The sequence below is a fragment of the Salmo salar genome, chromosome 11 (assembly GCF_965601325.2).
Source record: "Salmo salar chromosome 11, fSalSal1, whole genome shotgun sequence".
NCBI classification, from domain to species: domain Eukaryota; kingdom Metazoa; phylum Chordata; class Actinopteri; order Salmoniformes; family Salmonidae; genus Salmo; species Salmo salar.
Window position 1 is genome coordinate 91472540 of NC_138301.1, and position 18152 is coordinate 91490691.

At 38.8% G+C, this 18152-nt stretch overlaps 1 protein-coding gene across 4 annotated transcripts in view; it reads left to right on the forward strand.

The window, feature by feature from the left end:
• The first annotated feature begins 4384 nt into the window (after positions 1-4384).
• LOC106563121 (patatin-like phospholipase domain-containing protein 7) overlaps positions 4385-18152 on the forward strand; it is a 49408-nt gene continuing 35640 nt past the window's right edge. The window contains exons 1-3 of one of the 4 annotated variants that reach the window (XM_014128355.3): positions 4397-4511; positions 9682-9754; positions 10073-10105. The gene's annotated coding sequence lies outside the window, so the exon portion shown is untranslated. Of the gene's footprint in view, positions 4512-9681; positions 9755-10022; positions 10106-18152 lie in introns of all 4 variants that reach the window. The other 3 variants (XM_014128353.3, XM_014128356.3, XM_014128354.3) reach the window with 3 other exon arrangements.

Sequence of the window (18152 nt, forward strand, 5' to 3'; positions counted from 1 at the left end):
TCTGGCCTATGGCACACAAGTGACCACAGGAAACTTCTTTGATCATAGGTTCATTTGTTTAATAAGGATTGCGAGCCGGATTGCAACCCGGAATATACACTTACAGTAATTTGCAAGTAACACACTCAGCACAAAAGGTGGTGTTTTCCTTTTTTATCCCCTACTGAGGATCACCCCGCCCAGGGTGATGTCCCTTAAATTTAATACCATATAAGCTCATAATTAAGTTGCTAATACAAAGATGTCTCTGCTAAGCGGAGTTCAGCTTATTGTTATTTGCAGTTAGTTTCCAAATCCTTCTTTCTCCTATTGCTATCATGTGCTAGCAGAAGTAAGACTGTAACATAGTATCAACAGAAACTGAAAGTATAGTTTCAACACATAGACATCTGACTTTTTGTACAGTTGACCTCTTTATGCACTTACAAAATCTCTACGACTGATTCTTAATCGCAAGCTAAAGCAAAACAATAATCACTGTACTTTTGTAATTACAGGTGTTCCTATAATGTACCGATATTATAAAATTCATTTCAGTGCTTTGTGAGAATTCGTTGGCAAGTGAGCAAACCACCACTACCCTCTGTATTATTGGCCAATGTGCAATCATTGGGAAACAAACTGGAAGATCTACGATTAAGACTATCCTACCAATGGGACATTAAAAACTGTAATATCTTATATTCCGCCGAGACTTGGCTGAACAACGACACGGATAATATAGAGCTGGCTGGCTTCTTCGTTTTTCGGCAGGACAGAGCAGCTATGTCTGGTAAGACGAGGGGCAGGGGTGTGTGTCTATTTGTCAATAACTGTTGGTGCGTGATGTGTAATATTAAAGAAGTCTCAAGGTATTGCTCGCCTGAGGTAAAATACCTCATGATAAGCTGAAGACCACACTATCTACCAAGAGAGTTCTCATCTATATTATTCGTAGCCATCTATGTACCACCACAAACCGATGCTGGCACTAAGACAGCACTCAACGAGCTGTATAAGGCCATAAGCAAAATACAAAATGCTCATCCAGAAGCAGCGCTCCTAGTGGCCAGGGACTTTAATGCAGGCAAACTTAAATCAGTTTTACCTAATTTCTACCAGCATGTCACACGTGCAACCAGATTAAAAAGAAACTCTAGACCACCTTTACTCCACACACAGAGATGCATACACAGCTTTCCATCACCCTCCATTTGGCATATCTGACCATAATTCTATCCTCCTGATTCCTGCTTACAAGCAAAAACTAAAGCAGGAAGTACACGTGACTCACTCAATACAGAAGTGGTCAGATGATGCGGATGGAACGCTACAGAACTGTTTTGCTAGCACAAACTGGAATATGTTCCGGGATTCATCCAATGGCATTGAGGAGTATACCACCTCGGTCACCAGCTTCATCAATAAGTGCATCGACGACATCGTCCCCACAGCGACCGTTCATACATTTCCTAACCAGAAGCCATGGATTACAGGCAACATCCGCACCGAGCTAAAGGCTAGAGCTTCCGCTTTCAAGGAGTGGGACACTAATCCGGAAGCTTATAAGATATCACGCTATGCCCTCAGACGAACCATCAAACAGGCAAAGTGTCAATACAGGACTAAGAATGAATCATACTACACAAGCTCTGATGCTCATCAGATGTGGCAGGGCTTGAAAACTATTATGGACTACAAAGGGAAACACAGCCGGAGCTGCCCAGTGACACGAGCCTACCAGACGAGCTAAATGCCTTTTATGCTCGCTTTGAGGCAAGCAACACTGTAGCATACATGAGAGCACCAGCTGTTCTGGATGACTGTGTGATCACGCTCTCCGTAGCCGATGTGAGAAAGACCTTTAAAACAGGTCAACATTCACAAAGTCACTGGGGCCAAGCTTCCTGACATCCAGGACCTATATACTAGGTGGTGTCAGAGGAAGGCCCCAAAAAATTGTCAAAGACTTCAGTCACCCAAGTCATAGACTGTTCTCTCTGCCACCACACGGCAAGCGGAACCGGAGCGCCAAGTCTAGGACCAAAAGGCTCCTTAACAGCTTCTACCCCCAAGCCATAAGACTGCGGAACAACTCAACTAATCAAATGGCCACCCAAACTATTTACATTGAACCCCCCCCCCCCCCCCCCCTCCCCACGTCAGTGTATTATGTCTGTTTGTAACAGTGTGAAAATGTGATCGTATTATAAATTATATTCTAATGTTTAAGGACTATTGGAAGACTAGTCCAAATGAGAACTAAAAGAGATCATAATAAAATAAAATAAATAAAATCAATCCTCTATAACAACAGGCACAACCCAGATATAAAATAATGTTTTGGTAGGTTGCCGAAATGCCAGGTACATACACCTACAGGATATCCGTGCATTCATAACAACCTAAACATTACGAAACATATATTACATAAAATAAGCCTCATGTAGCAAATTAGCTATGAACAAAAATATAAACGTAACATGCAACAATTTCAAAGATTTTAGCGAGTTACAATTCACAAGGAAATCATTAGATTAGGGCCTAATTCATTTATTTTAATCTATGGATTTCACATGACTGGGCAGGGGTGCAGCCCCTGTGAAAAAGGCTATGACAAATTACATGGTATACATGTGCATTTATAGCTAGCTAAGATATTATTTATATTATGGCACCATGTTTCATCTCACTAACAATTGCTAAGGTGAACAACAAATTCCACTATTGTGGCTAATACGTATTGTGGCTAGCTTCACATAGATTACTTATTACATCATAACAATATACTTCTCCTTATTTGACTGTAGTTAAGCTAGCTGCTAACTTAGATACCTGTGATTGTTGAGACCTAATTTTGCAGCCAAACTGCTTCAAAGATGGATGAGGTCAATAATTAGCCAATGTAGCTAGCTAGCTAACTAAATGACAACCCTATTAATTAAGTATCCACTATATTGCTTAATAAATGATCTAGTAAATGATCCTGCTGACAGATATTTAGCTACTGTATCTAGCTAGATAATAATGGTTTATGATAATTGCAGTTTAGTTCCTTATCTAGCTAGCTAGCTAAGTGTAAAACTGAGAGTTTGTCTGTCAAATGCACCTAGCTAACCCCCTTGACTATATTAGTTGTAGCCAAGCTAGCTAGCTTGATACTCACTAACGTTATCTTTTCCAGCCAACTGGACATTCCTCTCGCCCATCCCGGGTTGAATCCTTCTTGGTTGTCTTCTAGGTTCAAAACTATATGGCTGTAGTCCAGTGACTTATTGTCAAAAGCAACCAAGTTGTAACACAGCCACCTGGTGCAGGCAGGCAGTCAATGGCTCAGTGTCCTAAAACTGTTCACCTGTCTTTACATCAAGCAAGGACAATTTTGCATTTGTTATTTTTATGTTGCGCTTGCAACACAGCAGCATATAATAGATTGTATCTCCTATTTCCCCCCCCAAAAAAGTGCCATCATATTGATACATATCTATATGCGCTACACATTTATTTATTTATTTATATGTGCATTTATTGATTTATGTGTGAATTTATTGATTTAATTCTAATTACTGCAGGTTTGGTCCTCCATATTCTCATTGACATCCATACAAAAATTCCTCACTTGGTTGGCTTATTTTGGAAAGGAATGTGTAGCATTGGGGAAAGTAGTGGTATGTGTTAATTGTAGGGGTGCCCATGGGGCTGGGGATCAGAAATGTCCCATGCGAGAGAGGCAGGTTGAGGTTTCCAGGGTTAGAGTAGTGCAGAAGCTGACATATGCTGAGGCAGTGAAGAAAGTAGAGGAAGATGGGTCAAGGCCAACAAGTGATATATGTTTCAGTAAGATTTGATTTTTAGCATTTATATCAATGGTTATCAACTGAACTGCAGGGATGGAACGTACATTGCAGAAAATTGAGGTTGTGGTGGCAGCTGCAGAGAGGTACTTGGGTGTGCGAGACTTGACATCAGACGAGTTACAGGGTGTGTTAAGTGGTGGTGTCCCATCCTTTCAGGTTGTTGGCCTGAGGTAGGACAAAATACATTTAAATAGTGGAGTAGGGTGTTGTTATTTTTTATAAGATGTTATTTAAAAAAAAATAGTGAGTGTTGATTTAGATGGTAGGGTATTTTCAAGCAAAGTATAAGGGAATTGTACTCCAGTCTAGTAGGTGGCGGCAATGCAACATTTATTGGATGCCAACCGACGTTAAACCTCATCGAAGAAGAATAAGGCTTATTTTGGGCGGAGTAAAACCTCTCGCTTCGCCTCTCTGACCGTGCTCGTGTAAACAGGAAGTACATAGCTAACTGAGAATATAAGCACGACTCTGATAGGATGAGTGCATATAACGATAGCCAATTGGAATGCATGACACTGTGTGTAGTTCTTACGGCAACAGCAGGGATTGACTAGTGATGTAAATGGGCGGGGTTGGGCAGCCAGGAGGAATAGCTTATTTTATTCAACTGTATCATATGGCTAGCTATGTTGGACAAGAAAGAGAGAAATAGCGAGTCAAGAAAGTTCTAAAGTAAGTTTCCAGCTCCTACATTTCATGGGCTTTATCTATATGTGATTAGACTTTGTGGTTTCAATTGATTGTGACTGTTCCCAACGTTAACCAGCTTTTCTGCTTACTAGTAACGTTAGCCAGGTAACGTAAGCTAGTACATGAACAGTCTATGCATGTCTACTTGTACAAACCAGCGTGCACGTAATGTTTATTGTAGCTAACTTAGCTAGGTCAAACGCAAGTCTCGCTTGAAGTTGCATGGATAGTGACAGGGACGTCTATCGTTCAGCCTGCTGCCAGGAGTTCTAACTTACCTCTAACGTTACTAGAGGCTCTAGCCCTTGATCATGACTCTCAGTTTCATGATAACTCCCACTCTTTCAGTCCATCAAATTTCCATAACTCCCTCCCCAGGCCCCGGGGCCCGAGAGGGTGGTATTGTTCGTGACCGGTGGAAAAAGTAATACCCAATTGTAGTGTAAAAGTAAAGATACCTTAATAGAAAATGACTCGAGTAAAAGTCTTCCAGTAAAATACTACTTCAGTAAAAGTCAAAAAGAATTTTGTTTTAAATATACTCAAGTATCAAAAGTATAAATCAAATTCCTTATATTAAGCAAACCAGACGCAACCATTCTTGTTTTTAAAATGTACGGCTAGCAAGGGGCACAGTCCCACTCAGACATTTAAAAACGAAGCATTTGTGTTTAATAAGTCTGCCAGATCAGAGGCAGTAGGGATGACAAGGGATGTTCTCTTTAAGTACGTGAACTGGACCATTTTCCTGTCCTGCTAAGCATTCAAAATGTAACGAGTACTTTTGGGTGTCAGGGAAAATGTATGGAGTAAAGAGTACATTATTTTCTTTAGGAATGTAGTAAAGTAAAAGTTGTCAAAGATTTAAAAAAAAGTAAAGTACAGATACCCCCCCAAAAAACACTTTAGTACTTTAAGGTATTTTTACTTAAGTACTTTACACCTCTGCTCATGCCAGTACCTCATGTAAATCCTTTTCCCAAAAACCCTTTAGTCTCAGGAACCGCACTGCCACATCCACAATAACATCCATCCTTCTGGACCTCTTCTCCACCTTAACTGTGCCATTGACCACCATTGCCATAAAAAAACACAAATTCCACCTTCACATGCAACATCTCTGGGTCCTGCTGGTGAGAGCCCGCCCGTAGAGAATGCCTACCGACCACTGTGGACTCTTCAGGACCACTCAATCCCTAAACCTTTCTCACTGCTGCTGCATATGAGATGATCTGATTAATCCTGACTCTAGCTACCTCACCCTCGTCGGGCACTCCAAAGATGTCGCTTCATGGTTCCCACTACAATTGCAACACTTCACTTTCTCCTCACTTCTACAATACATTATAACTCACATATCCCAACTTCACCTGGGTAGGGAGGGGCTCCGCTTTAAAAAAAGAACAGACCGACATTTCACTTTTGCTCCATTAACCACTCGATTCAACCGACGTGCATCATTCACTCCAGGAATATGTTTAATCTGTGCAACATCGACTTCCCACGAGATACCAGATATTACCACCTTGAAGTGCGCCCTGTTCAGAAGAGACACGGCAAACTTCTCGAATCAGGTGAGATGCAACACACGTACCTTCTGATCCTCAGAAGTACATAAAACAAGCCTGCCTTGTGATTCTCACAGCCTTTACTTTACCCAGCACTCTCTCCACCAGTTTGGATATCTCAAATTAATTCTTCAAGATTGGTAATCCAATTAACTGCTCATCATCAACAAACCGTATTCCTTCCTACAAGATACGAAGGAACATTCTCAGCACTGTACGCTACTTTGCTCAGTTTAGCATTTTTTGTTGTCATATTTTCCTTTAATTCTACCGCCATTAGATTCAAGATCCTTAACAGCTTCTGCTTCCGCCATCTTTTTCTCCTCCTGAAAACAAAAGGTTAAATTGATACACACCTTTTTAGGGTTAGTGTTCCCACAAGGCCATATCTTCATGTTACATTACATTTCAGTCATTTAGCAGATGCTCTTATCCAGAGCGACTTACAGTAGTGAATGCATACATTTCATACATTTAATTTCATGCATTTTTTTTGTTGTTGTACTAACCCTCCGTGGGAATCGAACCCACAACCCTGGCGTTGCACACACCATGCTGGCATTGCAAACACCATGCTCTACCAACTGAGCACATGTTTACGGAAAACAGACGGAAGACCTGTTTGAATGAACTATTTGCGACTAACACCTGTGAAGAAATGGAAGACGGACATCATAAACAAGTTGACTATGAAAAATACTGTCGGCTGCAACTGTTAAAACAGTGTTACAGTAAGCGGTATTTTGCATTGGTGAAATCATTTTGATTGATATGAAAGTAGAGAGATTTGTTTCTAGAACTGTACTGCAATTGAGAATCGATTCACATTTAGATGGAGTATTTGGCAGTTTAGGCTTCCAGAGCCAATTCACCTTTAAACAGAGCATGTAAGGTCCTTGGACTATAAGGGGTAACGTTAGCCCAATAATGGACTGAAGGAGTCTAATTTACCACTAGTCTAGAGTACCTGGTTAAATTGTGCTTAGGAGAATTTTTAAACTCTCCATTTTTAAAGTTGGAAAAAATAGATGTCATTCCTGTAAAAATGTGTGTGCTACATTTTACTATTATTTATATATATATATATATATATTAGCGTATTATAGCTAACATCATTAAAATATGTCAAAAAATAAATAAATATTTATTTATTTATTGACATATTTTAATGATGTTAGCTATAATACGCTAATATATATTTGCCACCTTTATATATATATATATATATATATATATATATTAGCGTATTATAGCTAACATCATTAAAATATGTCAAAAAATAAATATATATATATTTATTTATTTATTGACATTTTAATTATGTTAGCTATAATACGCTAATATATATTTGCCACCTTTATATATATATTAGCGTATTATAGCTAACATCATTAAAATATGTCATAAAATAAATATATATTTATTTATTGACATATTTTAATGATGTTAGCTATAATACGCTAATATATATTTGCCACCTTTATATATATATATTAGCGTATTATAGCTAACATCATTAAAATATGTCAAATAAATAAATATATATATATTAATTTTTTGACATATTTTAATGATATATATATATATTTATTTATTTTTTTGACATATTTTAATGATGTTAGCTATAATATGCTAATTCCCCTATGGTCAGACAAAACGTGTTAATCATTGCACTGGTTAGCTACTAACGTCACATTACACAAGCTTGCATTTTCACCAAAACATTTAGTGGAATTAGCTACACATTAGTTTTTTGCTTCAGATTGGTGATGTTAATAGAAAAGTTTAGTCGTCACGAATACATTCAATTGATTGCTTTAATATATTTGGTTTTGGTGCCGTTTATTTTGTTATACGCGCCTGTCTGTCGCCGTTATCATTTTAAGCTCAAATGGCACAGAAAGTTCCATTAATATCCGTCTGTGGACTGCAGTAACTACACAACACACCGAGTTCACTGCCATTGAAAGTACTTGTAGCGTGCACGCTAGCTAGTGCACATCTTCTTTGGTATAATGGCGTTCGCAACAATGATGTGCATTCCACCACCTGTCGATAATGATCCAAAAAGGAAATGAGGGGTAATTTTTAAAAATCAGTAACAATGTTAATTAAACTAAATCAGCTTGCTTTTCTGTTTTAATCAGGTCCCTACACAGGCTTAGAAGGTTATTGTGACAGCGGGACATTTCCTGGCGACCGTAGTCCATGCAGTGCTTCTGCCGTTAAGTCTTAGAGGTCCAAAGACTTCTCGGGTGCAGATATAATGATGTCCAGCTTCTTGGACACTTGTGCAGTACAACTAATAAATGCCACAAAATCCACCTTCACAATAAGTGGATCTAGATCACTTGATTGACATAACGTTGGCAACTGGTTGTGGTGCATCCACCGCCATATCTTCTTCAGAACTGTGGCCTCTTGCCCCTTCAACGCTCTTCACCGCCTCCACATAGGAGGTCTGCTGTACAGCCCTGATCCTTGACACCTCAACCTCTTTCACCCTAACAGGGCACTCTGGGAATTCAGAAATATGATCCCCACCACAGTTGTAACATTTTACATTCACAGACTCTTCAATAACATATTCCTTCCGTCTGCGAACACTTGACACATGGCCAAACTTTTTACACTTCTTGCATTGCATCGGGTTTTGCACGAATGCTCTTACGCCGTATCTTATATATCCCAACTTTAAATATGGTGGTAAATACTCATCAAACCTGCCAACCCCTCTTTTACGCTACTGCTACTCTCTGTTCATCATATATGCATAGTCACTTTAACCATATCTACATGTACATACAACCTCAATCAGCCTGACTAACCGGTGTCTGTATGTAGCCTCGCTACTTTTATAGCCGCGCTACTGTATATAGCCTGTCTTTTTACTGTTTCTATTTCTTTACCTACCTATTGTTCACCTAATACCTTTTTGCACTATTGGTTAGAACCTGTAAGTAAGCATTTCACTGTAAGGTCTACACCTGTTGTATTCAGCGCACGTGACAAATAAACTTTGATTTGATACAAATAAACTTTGATTTAATACCGATAAACTTTGTTCCTTTTTCCCATTTTCCATACGGGTCAAGCCACGTGCATTAACTACTCCTGGAATTTTTAGCCCAAGATATTGATTATCAATGTCCAGCGGGACACCAGAGATTACTGATTACGTTTTTTCTTTCTGTTGGTGACCACCATATATAAATCAACATTCCAAAATGTCACTGACTGTCTTCTGCAGGTTGTCCTCTAAGCAGTGATGTAAAAATATCTACGTTTCCATGGTTTTTTAGTTGTGGAAGTTTCAACAGTGCATACAACCAGATAAAAACATTTTTTGGTCATCCATATGAGTGATTTATTGGCACTTGTCAAAACAACAGGGTTTTTCTTGCGTGTGCAGTTTTATAAAGTGCTAGATTAAAAAAAATACAAGTCATATGATTTCTGTTGTTGCACATGTTTGTGTAATAGTACATTTTATGTTTTCAATATATCACAAACTGTTTCTGCATATTGGTTACTGATTTGGACAGGTAGATTTTTGGCTATTTATCAAAATCTCTTGTCAACAGGAAGCGACAGCATAATCTTTCTGGATTCGGTGAAGATACTTTTATCTTGGAAATGTCCGTTTCCCAGTTGCAGGTGGCTGTACATAAAACATACATTCAGAAAGATCCATATTTTGTATCGAGTGAGATATGCCTCTTGCATGTGTGTAGATCTTTGTTTTTGTCGTACTGTGTGACGAGCTATCATCTACTAGTACGCATGGCCGCGTTGCATAGAAACGACTAGATCCTGCAAAGATGCTGGGAAATGCTAGATGTGTGGCAGTTAAGATTGCGAGGAACCTCCTCGCGTGGTACAAATCAGGGATTTAATATCTTTGACTTTTGGCTGTTTTTTGTAGAACCACCTGCGACTGGAAACGGACGTTTCTAAGATACTTTTTTTTCACAGAATCGAGAACAAAGAAAGTGTCGCCAGTAACAGGTTAGTTGAAGAATCGATGGCGCCGGTTTATATGGGGCTTTCCTATAACACCCAGTAATGGACACCAAAAATCTTTGCTTATACGGTGCTGTGAAAAAGTATTTGCCACCTTTCTGATTTTCACTATTTTAGCATTTTTCTGACACTGAATGTTATCAGATCTTCAACCAAAACCTAATATTAGATAAAGGGAACCTGAGTGAACAAATAAAAATGTTGATACACAGAACAAAAATATAAACGTAACATGCAACAATCTCAAAGATTTTACTGAGTTACAGTTCATATAAGGATATCAGTCAAAAAATGAATTGGGCCCTAATCTATGGATTTCATATGACTGGGAATACAGATGCATATGTTGGTCACAGATAACTTAAAAAAAAAGGTAGGGGCGTGGATCAGAAAACCAGTCAGTATCTGGTGTGACCACCATTTGCCTCATGCAGTGCAACACATGTCCTTCGCTTAGAGTTGATCACGCTGTTGATTGTGGAATCGTGTCCCACTGCTCTTTAATGGCTGTGCGAAGTTGCTGGATATTGGCGGAACTGGAACATGCTGTCGTACACGCCAGAGCATCCCTAACAGCTCAATGGGTGACGTCTGGGAGTATGCAGGCCATGGAAGAACTGGGATATTTCCAGCTTCCAGGAATTCTGTAGATCCTTGTGACATGGGGCCGTGCATTATCATGCTGAGACATGAGGTGATGGCGGCGGATGAATGGCATGACAATGGGCCTCAGGACCTCGTCACTGTATCTCTGTGCATTCAAATTGCCATCGATAAAATGCAGTAGTGTTCATTGTCCGTAGCTTATGCCTGCCCATACACTAACTAGAGGTCGACCGATTATGATTTTTCAACGCCGATACCAATACCGATTATTGGAGGGCCAAAAAAAGCCGGTACCGATAAATTGTATTTTTATTTTATTTCTATATATATATATATATATATATATATATATTTTTTTTTACATTATTATTATTTTTGTATTATTATTTAATTGTATTTTTATTTTATTTTATATTTTGTATAAAAAAAAATATTATTATTATATATATTTTTTTACATTTATTTGTAATAATGACAATTACAACAATACTGAATGAACACTTATTTTAACCTAATATAATACATAAATACAATCAATTTAGCCTCAAATAAATAAATAATGAAACGTTCAATTTGGTTTAAATAATGCAAAAACAAAGTGTTGGAGAAGAAAGTAAAAGTGCAATATGTGCCATGTAAAAAAGCTAACGTTTAAGTTCCTTGCTCAGAACATAAGAACATATGAAAGCTGGTGGTTCCTTTTAACATGAGTCTTCAATATTCCCAGGTAAGAAGTTTTAGGTTGTAGTTATTATAGGAATTATAGGACTATTTCTCTCTATACGATTTGTATTTCATATACCTTTGACTATTGGATGTTCTTATAGGCACTTTAGTATTGCCAGTGTAACAGTATAGCTTCCGTCCCTCTCCTCGCTCCTACCTGGGCTCGAACCAGGAACACATCGACAACAGCCACCCTCGAAGCAGCGTTACCCAACCAGAGCAAGGGGAACAACTACTCCAAGTCTCAGAGCGAGTGACGTTTGAAACGCTATTAGCGCGCACCCGGCTAACTAGCTAGCCATTTCACATCGGTTACACCAGCCTAATCTTGGGAGTAGAAGTCATAAACGGTGCAATGCTTGAAGAATTGCAAAGGGCTGCTGGCAAACGCACGGAAGTGCTGTTTGAATGAATGCTTACGAGCCTGCTGGTGCCTACCACTGCTCAGTCAGACTGCTCTATCAAATATCAAATCATAGACTTAATTATAATATAATAAACACAGAAATACGAGCCTTAGGTCATTAATATGGTCGAATCCGGAAACTATCATCTCGAAAACACAACGCTTATTTTTTCAGTGAAATACGGAACCGTTCCGTATTTTATCTAACGGGTGGCATCCATAAGTCTAAATATTCCTGTTACATTGCACAACCTTCAATGTTATGTCATAATTACGTAAAATTCTGGCAAATTAGTTCGCAACGAGCCAGGCGGCCCAAATTGTTGCATATACCCTGACTGCGTGCAATGAACGCAAGAGAAGTGACACAATTTCACCTGGTTAATATTGCCTGCTAACCTGGATTTCTTTTAGCTAAATATGCAGGTTTAAAAATATATACTTCTGTGTATTGATTTTAAGAAAGGCATTGATGTTTATGGTTAGGTACAGTCGTGCAACGATTGTGCTTTTTTCGCAAATGCGCTTTTGTTAAATCATCCCCTGTTTGGCGAAGTCGGCTGTCTTTGTTAGGAAGAAATAATATTCACACAGTTCGCAACGAGCCAGGTGGCCCAAACTGCTGCATATACCCTGACTCTGTTGCAGAGGTGACACATTTTCCCTAGTTAAAAGAAATTCATGTTAGCAGGCAATATTAACTAAATATGCAGGTTTAAAAATATATACTTGTGTATTGATTTTAAGAAAGACATTGATGTTTATGGTTAGGTACACGTTGGAGCAATGACAGTCCTTTTTCACGAATGCGCACCGCATCGATTATATGCAACGCAGGACAGGCTAGATAAACTAGTAATATCATCAACCATGTGTAGTTAACTAGTGATTATGATTGATTGATTGATTGTTTTTTTATAAGATAAGTTTAATGCTAGCTAGCAACTTACCTTGGCTTCTTACTGCATTCGCGTAACAGGCAGGCTCCTCGTGGAGTGCAATGTAAAGCAGGTGGTTAGAGCGTTGGACTAGTTAACCGTAAGGTTGCAAGATTGAATCCCCAAGCTGACAAGGTAAAAATCTGTCGTTCTGCCCCTGAACAAGGCAGTTAACCCACCGTCCCTAGGCCGTCATTGAAAATAAGAATGTGTTTTTAACTGACTTGCCTTGTTAAAAAATATTATAATAAAAAAAATTACATGTAAAAATAAAAACAATATGTAAAAGAAATCGGCAAATCGGTGGCCAAAAATAACGATTACCGATTGTTGCGAAAACTTGAAATCGGCCCTAATTAATCGGCCATTCCGATTAATCGGTCGACCTCTAACCCTAACCCCACCGCTACCATGGGACACTCTGTTTTTAAAACGTTGACATCAACAAACCTCTCACCCACACAATTCTATACACACTGCCACCTGCCCGGTACAGTTGAAACCGGGATTCATCCATGAAGAGGACACTTCTCCAGTGTGCCAGTGGCCATTGAAGGTGAGCATTTGCCCACTGAAGTCGGTCACGACGCCGAACTGCAGTCAGGTCAAGACCTTGGTGAGAACGACTAGCGCGCAGATGAGCTGCCCTGAGACGATTTCTGACAGTTTGTGCAGAAATTCTTTGGTTGTGCAAACCCTCAGTTTTCAGGTGAAGAAGTGGGATGTAGTGCTCCTACGGCTGGCGTGGTTACACGTGGTCTGCAGTTGTGAGGCCGGTTGGAAGTACTGCCAAATTCTCAAACTATGTTTGAAGTGGCTTATAGTAGATAAATGAACATTCAATTCTCTGACAACAGCTCTGGTGGACATTCCTGCAGTCATTCCTGCACTTGTTTGTGTTTTGGATCATTGTCTTGCTGCATGATCCAGCTGCGCTTCAGCTCACGGACAGATGGCCTGACATTCTCCTTTAGAATTCTCTGATACAGGATATAAAATGTGGAAAAAAATGAAATAATGGCAAAAAGAATATCTCACAATCTACAGCAATCATTTAAGTGGACCACAATAAATATTTAGTACTTAGGATGCTTAAGTGACAACAAATATATAAGGACAAATATATAAGGATATCTTTATTCCATTACTCAACAATATGAAAGCGGATGTAATTAAATTGAATAATCTTCCCATAAATCTTAAACCTCATTAGAATGGCATAGATCCCAAAGTTTTTTTTTTTTACCATTTTGGTAATACAAACATTTCCCCACCAAAGTCATTCTTTAAAAAAAGAATACTCAGTCATAAGACTTTTTATATGGGAAAATAAAATTAATACGATAAATAAGATGGCTCCCGAGTGGCGCGGTGGTCTAAGTCAGTGCAAGAGGTGTCACTACAGTCCCTGGTTCGATTCCAGGCTGTATCACATCCGGCCGTGATTGGGAGTCCCATAGGGCGGTGCACAATTGGACCAGCGTCGTCCGGGTTTGGCCGGGATAGGCCATCATTGTTAATAAGAATTTGTTCTTAACTGACTTGCCTAGTTAAATAAATACAAAAAAGTTTTGCATCTTCCTAACCTTCCGGACTTGGAATTGTATCAACTCGCTACCAAAGGATTTTACTTGCGACATGTAGTTAAATGCACTAAAGAGGAACAATTCGTACATATTGAAGATGCTCATTTGCAGAATCTTTTTACGTGTCTATTTTCAAAGGATCAAGCTAAGAACATTAACAACTTCATAGTTAAGGAACACTAAAACAACATGAAAGAAAATGTAACGTATTCTACAGTAATATCTCTCCCTAAAAACACAACCTTATGGAACAATCATTGGATAGCTTGTCAGAATACACATATAAATTGGTCCACATGGAAAACTAAAGCAATAGAAACGGTAAATGTCTTGTAACAGGAAATATGGCTATTTCCATGACACAATTTAAAAGTAATTTGACTGACCACATGCAAATACATTCAACTTAAAAGTTACATACCACAATTCCCATTTGAAATCTTTTGGCGATCAGAGCAACGTTGAGGGAATCTTATTTGAGTCAGAAAAGTATGTTCGTATGACAGGGAATATGTACAAAACCTTGCAGAGAGCGTTTCCAACTGAAATCACTTAGAAAAAAATAGAAACTATTGGAACCATGACTTAAAAAGAACTGATGTTGGCACAAGATTAAGGGAAAGTTGGAGCTTAACTAACAAAATTACAGTTAACAAAAATGTACACTTAATCCAGTATAAACTAACGTATAGAATTTATTATGAGACAAAGTTCACAGATTCTACAGCACAATGGCAGAGTCATGTCTTAAGTGTAAAACTAATAATGTCTCAATAATCCATGCTTTCTTGGAATGTCCAAAAGTCCAAAAGTTATGGACGGGACCTAGAAAGTTGACTGTCAGAAGTATTACAATGTAAAGCTACTTTGAGTCTGTTTGTCTGCATATTTCAAGACATACTATATGGGGGTTTGGTGAGATACCCAATGGGTTCGATGATTCTCTTCTCATCATTAACACAATGGAAAAATCTAATTGATTATTTAAATATTGAAATAGCATGGGCGACTGAGGAAAAACAAATTGGAACAATTTAAGGCCATGTGGCAAACAATAACGCAATCACAAAGGATGGGGGTGTGAGCATGCGGGTCAGGGCAGATGAGATGGGCAGTGCCTTCAGAAAGTATTCATACCCCTTGGCTTATTCCACATTTTGTTGTTACAGCCTGAATTCAAAATGGATTAAATATATATTTTGTTCTCAACCATCTATACACAATACCCCATAATGATAAGGTGAAAATATGTTTTTAGAATTTTTTTGGGCTAATTTATTAAAAATAAAACAATCGAATTGACATAAGTATTCACACCCCTGAGTCAGTACTTTGTAGAACACCTTTGGCAGTAATTTACAGAGTCTTTCTGGGTACGTCTCTAAGAGATTTGCACACCTGGATTGTGCAACATTTGTCCATTTGTTCTTTTCAAAATTCTTTAGTTGGTTGTTGATCATTGCTAGACAACTGTTGTCAGGTCATAGATTTTCAAGTAGATTTAAGTCAACTGTAACTCGGCCACTCAGGAACATTCTGTCTTGTTGGTAAGCAACTCCAGTGAAGGTTTGGCCTTTCGTTTTAGGTTATTGTCCTGCTGAAAGGTGAATTTCATCTCCCAGTTTCTGGTGGAAAGCAGAATGAACCAGGTTTTCCTCAAGGATTTTCCCTGTGCTTAGCTCCATTCTGTTTATTTTTTATCCTAAAAAAACTCCCCGTTCCTTAACGATTACAAGCATACCCATAACATGATGCAGCCACCATCAAGCTTGAAAATATGGAGTTGTGGTACTCAGTAATATGTTAGGGGAAAATCCAATACAACACAACACTTTGTATTCAGAACAAAAAGTTAACTGCTTTGCCCCATTTTTTGCAGTATTACATTTGTAAATAGGATGCACTGTTTTGGAATATATTTGTTATGTACAGGCTTTCTTCTTTTCACTCTGTCATTTAGATTAGTATTGTGGAGTAACTACAATGTTGTTGATCCATCCACAGTTTTCTCCTTTCACAGCCACTAAACTTTGTAACTGTTTTAAAGTCACCATTGGCCTCGTGATGAGATCCCTGAGAAAGTTTCCTTCCTCTCCGGCAACTAAGTTAGGAAGGACACCTGTATCTTTTGTAGAGACTGGGTGCATTGATACACCATCCAAAGTGTAATGAATAATTTCACCATGCTCAAAGGGATATTCAGTGTCAATTGTATTTGTTTTTCTACCCATCTACAAATAGGTGCTCTTCTTTGCCATGCATTGGAAAACATCCATGGTCTTTGTGGTTGAATATGTGTTTGAAATTCAGTGCTCGACTGCCAGACCTTACAGATGTGTGTGGGGTACAGAGATGAGGAAGTCACATTGCACACGGAATGAGTCCATGCAACTTACTATGTGACTTGTTAAGCACATTTTTAATCCTCAACTTATTTAGGCTTGCTATAACAAAGAGGTTGAATCCTTATTGACTCAAGACATTTCAGCTTTTAATTTTTTATTCATTTGTAATAAGAAAAATATTCCACTTTGTCATTATGGGCTATTGTATGTAGGCCAGTGACAAAAAAAACAGAATTGAATTCATTTTAAATTGCTGTAACACAACAAAATGTGGAAAAGTCAAGGTGTGTGTGAATACTTTCTGAAGGCACTGTAGTCGTTTGTGTGAGTCTAAGTTGTTGTTTGTACAGTACCAGTCAAAAGTTTGGACACCTACTCATTCCAGGGTTTTTCTTTATTTTTACTATTTTCTATATTGTACAATAATAGTGTAGACATCAAAGCTATGAAATAACACCATGTGGTAACCAAAAAAACACAAATCAAAATATTTTATATTTGAGATTCTTCAAAGTAGCCACCCTTTGCCTTGATGACAGCTTTGGACACTTGGCATTGCCTCAACCATCTTTCCTTAATGCGTTTGAGCCAATCTGTTGTGTTGTGACGACAAGGTAGGGGTGGTATACAGAAGATATCCCTATTTGGTTAAATACCAAGTCCATATTATGGCAAAAACAGCTCAAATAAGCAAAGAGAAACGATAGTCCGTCATTAATTTAAGACATGAAGGTCAGTCAATCCGGAACATTTCAAGAACTTTGAAAGTTTCTAGAGTTGCAGTTGTAAAAACCAAGAACTGGCTAATGAGGACCGCCCCAGGAAAGGAAGACCCAGCGTTACCTCTGCTGCCGAGGATAAATTCATTAGGGTTAATTGCACCTCAGATTGCAGCCCAAATAAATGTTTCAGAGTTCAAGTAACGGACACATCTCAACATCAGCTGTTCAGAGGAGACTGCGTGAATCAGGCCTTCATGGTCGAATTGCTGCAAAGAAACCACTACTAAAGGACACCAATAAGAAGAAGAGACTTGTTTGGGCCAAGAAACATGAGCAATGGACATTAGACCAGTGGAAATCTGTCCTTTGGTCTGATGAGTCCAAATGTGAGATTTTTGGTTGCAACCGCCGTGTCTTTGTGAGACGCAGAGTAGGTGAACGGATGATCTCCACATGTGTGGTTCCCACCGTGAAGCATGGAGGAGGAGGTGTGGCGGTGCTTTGCTGGTGACCCTGTCTGTGATTTATTTAGAATTTAAGGCACCCTTAACCAGCATGGCTACCACAGCATTCTGCAGCGACACACCATCCCATCTGGTTTGGGCTTAGTGGGACTATCATTTGTTTTTCAACAGGACAATGACCCACCACACCTCCAGCCTGTGGAAGGGCTATTTGACCAAGTAGAGTGATGGAGTGCGGC